The 12,160-nt window shown below is 48.5% G+C and overlaps 1 pseudogene; it reads left to right on the top strand.

Moving 5' to 3' along the window:
• Positions 1-628: 628 nt before the first annotated feature.
• Positions 629-5,312, top strand: LOC115320936 (annotated as a pseudogene).
• The last annotated feature ends 6,848 nt before the right edge of the window (positions 5,313-12,160 follow it).

Raw genomic sequence — 12,160 nt, 5'->3', positions numbered from 1 at the left:
GACGACTTCCGTGCCCACCAGGCTGCGGTTTGGGAGTGCGCTCAGCTGAGGTCGTACTGCTAGCAAGGGTGGCCTCGGAAAGAAAGTCTGCCTGTCAGCAGGGTTGAGTTTTGGGGTCATCGTGCTGAACTCACTATCGGCGACCACCTTCTCCTCTGCGGGGGACGTCTACTGGTGCCTGCTTCTCTGTGGAAGCACGTCCTGTCCCTCATCCACGACGGACACCTCGGAGTGAACCGCTACCGCGCCATCGCCAGAAAAGCTGTCTGGTGGCCGACCATGGGGAGCCAGATAAAGGCAATGGTGGAGAACTGTCCCAACTGCGCCACCACATGGGTCCAGCGAGCAGAGCCACTGCTTCCTACAGTGACGCCTACCCGTCCTGGGAGAGAGTCGGTGTGGACACTTTTCATCACGAAGTAACAGACTACCTTCTCCTTGTTGATTACTACTCGAGGTACCCAGAAGTTCTGTCCCTCCGCACGACGACGTCCACGGCGGTGATCTCCATTATCAAAAGTGTCTTCGCAGGGCATGGCATCCCGGAGGCCCTCGTCAGCGATAATGGACCTCAGTTTTCATCAGCAGAAATCCGTGCCTTCTCCCAGAGCTACGGCTTCTCCCACGGATGGGTCGGACTGTCAAGGAACTTTTCAAGAAGTCTCCGGACTGGCCCTTGGCCCTCTTGTCCTACCGTAACGCACCGGGGGTGACTGGGTACAGCCCCGCTCAGCTGCTCATGGGGCGCAACCTCAGGACTTGCCTCCCAGTCCCAACAGCCACGTTGGTTCCAGGATCGCCCCTTGCTGCGGATTTCCAAAGGCGCGACACTGCCAGTCTTGGGTAAGTTACTTTCTAAAAGTATTTAGTTACAGTTACTTTCCTAACAATGTATTTAAGTTACAGTCACATTTACTTAAAATAAAAGTAACGCATTACAGTTACAGTTACTTCGGCAGAGAAACTTAGTTACTTTCAAGATACTCATATGTGTATGCAACCTTGAAGACATGGATGACAGAACAAAATCAGCAAGATTTACATTTATTTGGGAATTTCTGAAAACAAAACATTTCGAGATATATTTAATAACGCCATGTTATTATTTAGTCCACGTTGTATCGGAGCAGCAACTGCTTATAGAATTTTTTGTCACTTAGCTTTCCCTCTTGTTGTTGAAAACGTCCCGCCCCTTGCTGAAAAGTCGTTCAAACGGGTGCGCTAGAAGGAAGTGCGGCATTGAGACGTAAAAAATCTTCTTACTGCTAGGAAAGTCGTTGAGGCTAGATAACGCCGTCGATGAGGTGTCAGTCTTCCATCGCTGTGCTTCACTGGTCAACTCAACATTATGACTCAGTCGCAAGAAGGAGTCGTCGTCGTCATCATCATCGCATGTTGGCTCCCGTGTAACTTCCTCCGAAGGGCGCAGTGCGCTACATTTCTCTTCAAGAAGCAGCAGAGAACGCGTTTTCTGCGCTTCATCCATCCATGGAATTTTAAATTTTGGATGCACCTCTGTAGCCAGGAGGAGCTCGTCGGACCTGAGGTCTTCAGAAAATCTGCGAATGAAATAAAAACATTTACCCACATGTGTAACATAAAAAAAAAAGAAGTTTCACGAGAGGGTCGCAGTACAGGTGCACTAGCTGTTACGTCCACGGTATTCGCCACATGATGCGTGCCTTAATAAAATATTTGTAGGAATACTGTGGCCAAGGCCCTTTAGGTCTAATATGTAATGATTTCAACCGTCTTGCGTATAATTTAATGAAAACGTGTGCATTACTTGTCTTGATAATCCTAAATGAGCCTGCCTGGCAGAAGCAACTTTCTGCAAAAAGGCGCTAACAAAGAGGTCGTACATTTTCCAAAGAATAAGAAACTGATCTCGTCATCACTGTGATCTTCACTGTATCTACAAGCGAGCTGCAAAACTTGAGCGTAGGCTGTGAATGTAGCTGCCGCATCAGCGCAACCAATGTCGGCACCAAAGCGCCCATGAACATGTACTGTTCACCTTGTACGATGTCGAGGGCCTTGGCAACTCCTTTCATGGTCTAAGGAATTTTAAAAAAAAGAAACATTAAAAATGTCGCAAAAACTTGAGAGAGATTTCGGGAATACCTGGCAATACTCCTCCGATGCCCTTCTGATCGTCTTTTTGCAGACGCGGCAATGCGACGGCGTCGCAGACAGCCTCCATGTTGTCCTTCGGGGCCTCGTCAACAAACTTCATTGCATCATAGGGTGAATTCCAGTGAGTAGTGTTAGGAACCGGGAAGTATTTCCCTAGTTTCTTTTTGATGACTTCCGCCGTTCGGGTGGACTCGCCGTGCTTATTCCAAATAAGTTTCTGTTTTCCAAACACGGCCGTTGCCATCTGACAGTACGTGCTCATCGTGCATCCTTTGTCTACGTCCTCAGTCGCCACTAAGTTCAAAGTATGCGCGGCACATCTCCTGTGCTTGGGCACGTGCAGCACTTCGCCTGGACACTTGTTCATGGCAGGGTGAACATTCAAGACGCTGGTGAGGTCTTCGGGAGTCGGGGTGTCTGCTTCCTCATCCTCGTGTACCATCTCTCCAAAGTGGCTTATTAAAAGAAAAATCGAAACCATTCAAAATAGCAACATCGAAAATATACCACAGTCAATTAACCCTTTCCCTGCCATGGACGACCTCGGTTCGTCCTCAGTGTTTGTGCCGCTCCCGAAGAAGACGAGCTGGGCTCGTCCACGTTGATTCGGGCTCCAATACGCGACCATGGACGAACTGGGCTAGTCCACGTGTTCCTAGTTAGCTTTGCCGTGGATGGATGGCGCTTCACAGAAAATTATAACATAGTAAATTTCTGAATTTGGCGGGAAATTGTCCCACAGTGATTGTTCCAACGCAGGCAAGAGGGGATCTAAAAATGGCGGCGTCAACTTCTGGTCGCTGCGTTCGTAGTGACGATCTTGCCTCAAAATTGGTGCAAAAACGACGATAATGTGGTGTCGCTTCAGATTCGGAGGACGAGGAAATGAATCTTCCATCGGACAGCAAGAGCGATGCAGCTGGGTTATTGGATTTTAGCGCAGATGACACCGATTTCGATGAGGACATTGTGTCGGCATGTCGGCATTGGACTAGAATCAAGGTTAAAAATCCCCCTCCAGCCCCTCCATATTTTGCGTTCACTTTGCATGCAAGGTGATGTGACTGCCTGCAGCACTGCTACGCCCAGCCTGAACGTCCATGTGCAAGGTGATGTGAACTGTCCGCGGTAATGCAGTGAAGCCGAACTTTAGCCCCCTTTTCTTTTGCAGTGTTTTCAAAGATCTCTCATATAATAATTTTTTGGCATTTGTTTTTGGCCTTTGTATTGCATATTAAATTTATGGGGCACATAAAAAAACGGTATTTTCAAATCGTTTTTTTTTTTTTTTTTTTTTCAAAATTTTTGAGGTAGGCAAAGGGTTAATAAGAAATCTAGACACTCGAAGTTTCATTGACTTAACCTACGATTTCGATGCTTACAATATCAAGGGCACACCCAACGCTATATTTCTGCCGCGTTTTGATGAGGATGTACAGGGGAAATGTGGTATGGCGAGATTAACGTAATTTAGCCCAAGCCAAGAATCCCACTGGTCTCCAGCTCTACCTTTCCGACAATTTGAAAGGGGTGAAAGAAATAATCTTGGATACTCTGAATGTCAAGGATTTTACACTAGCGTACTTACACAAGTCTGGCTTAAAGCCACTGGGCCAGCAAACGAAAAATTCTTTATTTCTTGTTTTATTTTTGCTTTTGCTGTCAAAGGCCTAACTCAGTCTTTTCGAACCTACAGGCCACTCTAGCCATCAAGAGAGACAGGGTTCATTTTTACGAAAAGTAACTGTAACTTTGCCGTTACTTTTTAGTTACTTTTACAAAAAAGCAATTAAGTTATCATTAGAGATACTTTTTGAAAAAGTAACGAGTTACAGTTACGAGATACCAAGAAAAGTAACGAGATACAGTATCTCGATACTAGTATACGCGATACAACCCAAGACTGGACACTGCCCAGCGACGTCGCCAGCGTCAGGATTTCGAGCGCCGGCATGCTGCGCATGATTTGCGTCCCCCAACGAGCTTGAGTGAACTTAGAGCGGTAAACCAGCGGTCAAAAATGGCACCCCCCCCCCCCCCCCCCCGGTTGCCGCCATCTTGCCTGTTTGCCACATTAGTGATCACGTGACGTTAAGATGGCTGCGCCCAAAGGTGGGCCAGATCAGATTGGCCAGATCGCGGCCAGCAGATGGGCACTCTGGGGCTGCGTTCGAATCTTACTCGAATGGCACCGAGTTGTTCCGGCGGATCAAGTCACGTGACAAGACAAATGCAGCAACGCTGAACGCGGGTAGGTTTTCGAACGCAACGAGTACGATAACTTCACCCAGGAGTGAGATAGAAGCTGCGTTCGATTTACTTGCACCTCCTACGCCGGTGCAGAAAAGTGTAGGGCAGTCTAATTCCGGTATATGTATTGAGATACGACCGGAAGTACACCGCCCACACTTTTCTGCACGGGTGCCGGAGGTGCAAGTAAATCGAACGCAGCTTCTATCTCACTCCTGGGTGAAGTTATCGTATTCGTTGCGTTCGAAAACCTACCCGCGTTTAGCGTTGCTGCATCTGTCTTGTCACGTGACTTGATCTGCCGGAATAACTCGGCGCCATTCGAGTAAGATTGGAACGCAGCCCCTGAGTGCCCATCTGCAGACCGCGATCTGGCCAATCTGATCTGGCCCACCTTTGGGCGCAGCCATCTTAACGTCACGTGATCACTAATGTGGCAAACAGGCAAGATGGCGGCAACCGGGGGGGTGCCATTTCCGCCGCAGGCAGTGGGTTCCGGTTTACCGCTCTAAGGTAAGACTCAAACTCGTTGGCGTCCCCTAGGGGAAGGGGAGAGAGTGTGGATACGCGACGCAGATTGTGCTGGCACAGTCCTTAGCCCAGGACAGCGTCCACGCTCGTACGTGGTCCAGACGGATGCAGGTGTCCTCGTCCGCAACTGAAGACAGCTGGTACCGCAGCAATCTCCATCAACGGGTGGTCGCGACCTCAGCAGCTCCTGTCCAGGGCCGCAGGGATCGCAAAGTCCACCACAGACTCCAGCTCGCCCAGAGCCTGTGTGCAGCAGTCCCACTCCCAGGGCAGTTACTCATCTACCAGCAGCATCACCACAGGTGGCCCCTGCGGCTCCCTCAAGACCGCCTGCGTCAGATGTGCGTATTCGCTCTGGACGTTGCGTTAGGCCACCGGTGCGGCTGAACTTGTAGAGAGCCATGTGGCATAGGTCATTCATTTTGTTACCTGGAAGCTAAGTTTGGCTGTCCTTTATTTTCCCAAAAGGGGGGATGTAGAGGGCGTGTTGGCGCAGTCAGCTATGGGGCGCCCTCTAGGTTGTACATTAAAAGGGTGTACGTGAATAAACCGGGCCTTTTTCTGCCAGGTACTCAGAGCGTCAGTCTTTCCTCCGCGGCCCTCAGCTCCGGCGTGCCTCCTCAGCCGCCTCGGCTCGAACCCGCCCACCACACGGCTTTATTGTGCTTTAGTTTGAAATAACTTTCGTACAAGAGCATCAGAGATAACCATAATATTGAAAACCTTTGCGAATCTGTTTGCTATAAACAGTGTCATGTTCAACAAACACATTAGACATCGAGCAGTTATGAACATGAAATTAATGACATGACGTCCATAAACACTTAGCGTGCGCACCAAAGAAATCAAGATATAAAAAATAAGTTATCATGTCAAAGATTGCTTATCTTGAAATGGTTGGAGCTTAACATAAAGTGACTCTAACAAGCATTGAAAAAATATCTAAAACAACAAACGAAGACACGTTGCCTTTGACAAAATGATATGTTGTGCAGGCAAATATACACGAAACACCAGGTACGGTGATTGCCAACTCCGAGTGCAACATAAAACCTTTCTCGGATTATGTCACGAAATTATAAAAAAAACCTCGTGAGCGATGCATTCACTGGAAAATTTGTATTCAGAAATGATATCGACAGACAAGAAATAGACCTTCCAGTGCTCTGTCTCTCAGGCATACTGCAAGTTCAAAATAGTAATCGGACGAGTCATGAAGAACTTAAGTAATACTTCACATATACAATGCCCATTGTAAAACACAGCGCTTCCGAATTCGCATCAGGGCATGGTACTAAAACAAACACCGATGCTTTAACACAAAGGAAAGACAAAAGCAGCACAGGGTTTTTAGAAATTGGTGAAATACTGCCAAACAAAACCCAATTTGAAAACAGTGAAAGCACACCGGGTCTGTTCAGACAACACTCGAGTTCGGTTGATATCTTAGTTTTTTTTTTTCATGTTTTTATGTCACTCCCGTATATGTGCAGGGAACGTAATTAAACAAAGTTTTGCTAAAAAGCTAAATATTGCCGCCCGCAATAAAGTCCTTCGATGCTTATTTTTATAAGTAGCGACCCTAAACAAATGAGGAAGCACATTCGGTTTGAACAAAATGGTGTCATACAGGTTCACTCTTCTGCTCTGCGCCGCCATTCGCTTCCTAAAATCTGCACCGTCACGCAGTCGGCGCTTCAAAGAATGTCGCTGCTTGTAAGAAGCTCTTAACTATAAACTTTAGCCCGCATGCAGGGCCGGGAAAGCAACGCTCGGTCACAATTCTTCTAGAAGATTCGCGTTTCTTCTTGTTCCGGACGTAACTTTTGTTATTTATTCCTGTTTTCTTGTTCTCGAAAGTGGCAGTTCATTCTCGCCCCGAGCGCATGACGTTCGAACCTTCTTTGCCAAATTTTCGAGATAGTGACGCACGGTAGATAAGGAGCTGCCTGCGACCTTGTCGAGTCAGTCTCGCTCTCGGTTGCTGATACGCCTTGCTCCCGTGCCCCGCACACTTGCTGCCGACTGTACCCGTGAACGAATGACAGAACTGGTCTCGAAGCGTCGGGTTACTGTTTATTCAACTTTTGGTTAGAGTCCCTATTTTTCGCTTACAAATGTAAATCTGTACGTGCGTACTGCCTCTCCGTGCATGCGCAGTGCGGGTTTATCTGCTTGCTAGGACGACGTCTGGAACGACCTCTAGGACGTCATCCGCATACGCGCGGCGTATGCGGACGTTGTCCGTACGCGGGCCGCGCATGCGCGTGGCGCATTCGAGACCAGATTTCGTATTGCGAAAACCGGGTAAAGTAGGTAAAAAATGCTATCGCATTAAAAAAATGCCAGAGGGTCCAAAAACTCCCGGAAATCCTACAACGGCAGCGCAGGGTTCACGGGTCGAGGTTATTCCGGGCACGAGTGAACGCCGGTCCCAACAAGACGCGAAAAGAGGCAGTGCACATTTTAGGCCCAAAAAGGGACTTCCCTAAAACCTGGCTTTTCTGTGCCCAGAAACGAAAGGAAAGCCGCTAGAAAAAGCGTGGCCGTTTTCAGAGGCGACAAAGACTGCCTTAAAGACATGTCCTAACAGGATACTAGGAAAATTGTGAGGCGACACGACTCCTACAAAAATCGTGGATATTGAAGTGTACCGCAGTCCGATGCCTATTTGGACACCGGCCAAGCGAAGAAGACAATTTTCCTCCTCGCTTCCTCCGCTCTTCGGTGACCTCGGATCTCGTCAGACTTGACGTCGCACCCCACCCACCAATGCTGTCCATCTGTTCTGCTGGGCCCTTGGATCCTTGGCAGTGTCCTAAAATTTACTCGATCTTACTCTGGGTTAAGGGTTTTGTACCTTTGCGTTCGAAAACCTACCCGCGTCCAGCTCACGTGACACGACCCGCCGGAGTAGCTCGGATCTATTTGGACAAGATTTCGAACACAGCCGTTCCCTTTCCCGTTTTCGGGACCTCTGAAGAGCAGCGGAGGCCCAGAGCGATTGACCGACAGCCAACAGAGCTTGTTGATGGCTCTCGGGGCCCACGTGATGAGCATGTTCGAGGCCCCCGTGAAAGGCACAGGCCTCCTTGATGTTTTTTGACCGGTGCAAACGATCAACAACGGTTACATCACGGTAAAGGTGATAAGAAACCAGTAAGTTGTCGCTCTATGTTTTTCCCCTAAGTGCACATGTCGCACATTTTTAAATTATCCTAACAGTGCTTAGTAGCTGGCAGCTTGGCGCAAGTATAAGGTGTTACATATTTTAATTATAACATTTTTTTCAGGGGGTAACCCGCACCGTCTTCACCGCATCTGTATTGGGCTCGGCGAACATTAGTTAACAATAACTGTCACGATTAGTCTACTAACTAACTAAAATTTGCTGGTAATCCTTTTCATTGTCGATTTGATGGGTCATGTTGCTATTGAAGTATTATGGCGATTATAATTAGATACTAAAGCAAGGTAAAGATTTTACGAAAATGCAACTGGCTTTGAGATATTAATCGATCTTTTTTTTGTGTGTGTTTTGTCGCCGGATTCGGCAACTCGACGCAAAAAAAGCGCCGCGAACTTTTTCCACAACTATGCGTTTCCACAACCATACATCAACCAAGCGTCACAACTATGCATCTATGAATGACAAAGCCTGGCAGATCGCCAAGAGAACCGGCCGCCGAGATCGAAAAGGTGGAGCGGCAGACAACGGGTGAGAGGAAAATCACGTGACTGGCGCCCCGCTGTGGCGAGACGCAACGACCCGAAAGTGTGTTTCGGGTCCTCGCCTCTTCAAAAGTTGTGCGCTGACGTTCAGGTTCCCCATAGAAATTGCTCTTTCATGCTCTGTGCTACCAGATCCTCGCGCTCCAAATCTGCGACCGGGCACTCTGACTCAGTCATCGAACTGCCAGGTTTTGTGAGTATAGAGGTATGGTGCCTGGATCGCGTCTTCGACTGGTGTGTTTAGCGTCCTATCCCGCCCATACATCAAAAGTGGTCCCAATGTGGCAACAAATGACGCGAGTGTCATGCTGTTGCCTGTCGCGATCCTGGCGGTTGGCCGTAGAAATGCTGGCGAAAAGCACGAGCGAACGCGAGTGTCGCTTTCGTCACGGCGTCCCTTTAGGCGTCCCAACTTCCGGATGCTTCAGCTTCCGTGAACTGTCACAGTGGAAAGCGACCTGCAGCAGAAAAGGCGTCTGCCACTTATACCACAACTGTTGGGGCGCCGCCAAGGTCGCAACAGGCGACAGCATGATACTTCTATGACGTCATCAGGCGGAAATCGAAGGACCACTTTTTTGAACCCGGTAAACACACCAGTCGGAGACGCGTTCCAGGCACCATAATAGAGGTACGCTATGGTATGACGTACGTACTCGTTTTTAACGCCTCGTCACGATCTCGGCAGTGAACCGTCGGCGCATCCACCAAGGACGCGCTGCGGAAACAGTGACGTCGTGAATGTAATGATTACGTCACTCTTGTAAGCATCATTGCAGACAAAACTTCCGGCGCTCTTTCGTCCAGTTTTGGAAGGGTCACTGAAATTTCGGCCGATAGTCGCATTACGGCCGAACGTGCATTACGGCCGAGAGGAGCGGAAGGGCCGGGGGTAGCCTTGAGGCTGGATAGGGCGAAACGGCCGAGAACTGCATTAAGGCCGAGAGTCTCTGAATGGGATGGTGTGGCCACCTCGTTGTGGTTGACGACCGTAGTTGCCACCATATTGTATAGATGGCGCCACACATTTCTTTTATTTGTCAGTGCACATTGTATCTCTCGGTGACGGCAAATGCTGCGTTTTTGGTTTTATTGCTTCATCTTTTACGGTTAATTAAACATGTGGTAGTTTGACCGTTTCGACTAGATTTTCTTTTTTGCTCACTCAGTGTGAACATTATTTGAAAATGGGCAATGGCTATGGTCCCCTTGAGTCGATTAGAGAGACGGAACGAAGCACGTGACACTTCTCCAGGGGAAGAATGCACTCCGACTGTGAGTTGTGATGTTCTGGCATTCTGATTGACTGACACTACAGTACCTTTTGCTGTTTGCCAAGATACGCTGGGTTTGCTCACACGGCGGCCATATTGTATGACCTTTTTGTAAGTTTTATTTTTAGCAACGAATAACTCAGCACACAACAGTTATTTTGCATGCTCTTTTGTTGCACCGATGGGTAAATTATCCGACAAAACCCAGTAGTCACAGCAAAGATACTGGCTACATTCATATGCCAAATACCTACAGCAAAAAAGAAAAAAAAAGATTAATGCCGAAGCTGGTATTTGGCCACGCTGATTCTTGACCAGATACGTTAGTATTCGGAGTGGGACAGGACATTTCATCGAACGCCATTTCATCGAACGACAGCTCCGCAACGGAGAAGTACCAAACACGAGCAGGCCAAGGTACGCGGCCAACAACAACGCCATCAGCACCCACAAGGCGAACCTGGCGCGACAGTGGAGCTACATGTGCGCCGCAGCAGGAATGGGAGCGGCAGCCATGTCGAACCTATAGCACCAGTTCGCAGACAACATCAACGCCTTCCTTGGTGGTGTGTCCTGGCTGTTGGGGCTCAACAGCTAGGCAAAAAAAAAATGAAATCCGTTTACAACTCCCTGTAACGCGGGATTAGAGCGCAGCTCTTGAGGAGGATGGAAGGGTACTGAGGGACAGGATGATAGGGTAGGGATAGGTGACTCCCTGAGGTCACGTCACCTCGGGGGGTCACGTGACCTCATTGGGGTCACGTGACCTGAGGGGGGTCACGTGACCTCAGGTGGGTAACCCTCATAACCCTCGTGAAGGTAACCCTCGTGACCCTCGTGAGGGTAACTCTCATAACCCTTGTGAGGGTAACCCTCGTGACCCTTGTCAGGGTAACTCTCATAGCCCTCGTGAGGGTAACCCTCGTAACCCTCGTGAGAATAACCCTCGTAACTCTGTAACCCTCGTGAGAGTAACCTTCGTAACCCTCGTAACCCTCAAGAGGGTTACGAGGGTTAGGCGTGGTTACGCCGACGGCGACGGCGACGCCAACGCCGCTCAAGCCGGAAACGGGAGCCCAACAGCTGCGGTCTAAAAAACTTAGCGGCCAAGTTTTTAGAGCGCCCGTTTCTTAGGCGCCCGTTTCCGGCTTGAGCGGCGTCGGCGTCGCCGTCGCCGTTGGCGTCGCCGTCGGCGTAACCGCGCGGTGCATTATGGGTAAATTTCCCCGCTAAATTTAGCGAAAAAATCTTCCCACTAAATCTAGCGGAAACATTTTACCGCTAAATCTAGCGGAAAAATTTCCCCGCTAAATCTAGCGGAAAATTTTCCCCGCTAAATCTAGCTGAAAAACTTCCCCGCTAAATCTAGCGGAAAAATTTCCCCGCTAAATCTAGCGGGAAAATTTTTCCCGCTAGATTTAGCGGGAAAAATCCCGCTAAATCCGCGTGACCGCTCCGCGTGACCTCGGAGGCGGTCACGTGACCGCCTCCGAGGTCACGTGACACCCCCAGGTCACGTGACCCCCTCCCCGATGTCACGTGACCCCACAAAGGTCACGTGACCCCCCGAGAACACGTGACCCTCAGTACCCTTTCCTCCTCCTCCTCCTCAAGAGCTGCTCTCTAATTCGGTGTTACAGGGAGTTGTAAACGGCTTTCATTTTTTTATTTTTTAACGTGACTTATATGTTTTAATTTTTAGCCTGCATGCATGTGTTTTCTTGAGCGTTTCGCTGTAAAACGATTGAAAATAAAATTTCTAAACTCCACCTCACTCATCGTTTTCGTAGCCGCCCGGTAGAATTAAAGACATAATTAATTTAGTCGAAGTGCTGAAAATTGAAAAGACGCAATACATTTGTCACTGAGCTCTTAAAAGGTAGATTATTAGAATAAAGGAACGTTATATCTAAAAGGCGCCCTAAATTCATAGAATTTATTTGGAAATACGTGCGTGTGTGTGTGTACATAATCTAAATATGCAGGTGAAGAAACTAATGTGCAAACGAACAACAAATGATAAAGCGCAGAAAAGCAAATAAATAAATGAAAAATTCGGCTAGGTAAGGCCGGCGTACTGAGTAGTGCCGGCCGTTAAGGGTGAAAACATAAAACCCAAAACCGCAGTATTTGCAGTCACCGACGGCAGAATACTCGGAGCGCCAGCCATTGCGATCTGTGAAGAGACCTCGGCGAATGACGAGACGGAAAATATGTCAAGCTTAGAAATGAAGCCT

The sequence above is a fragment of the Ixodes scapularis genome, unplaced genomic scaffold (assembly GCF_016920785.2).
Source record: "Ixodes scapularis isolate PalLabHiFi unplaced genomic scaffold, ASM1692078v2 PGA_scaffold9__187_contigs__length_104089568, whole genome shotgun sequence".
NCBI lineage: Eukaryota > Metazoa > Arthropoda > Arachnida > Ixodida > Ixodidae > Ixodes > Ixodes scapularis.
Note: the sequence above shows the minus strand (reverse complement) of the source record. Positions and strands in the feature narration are given on the sequence as shown.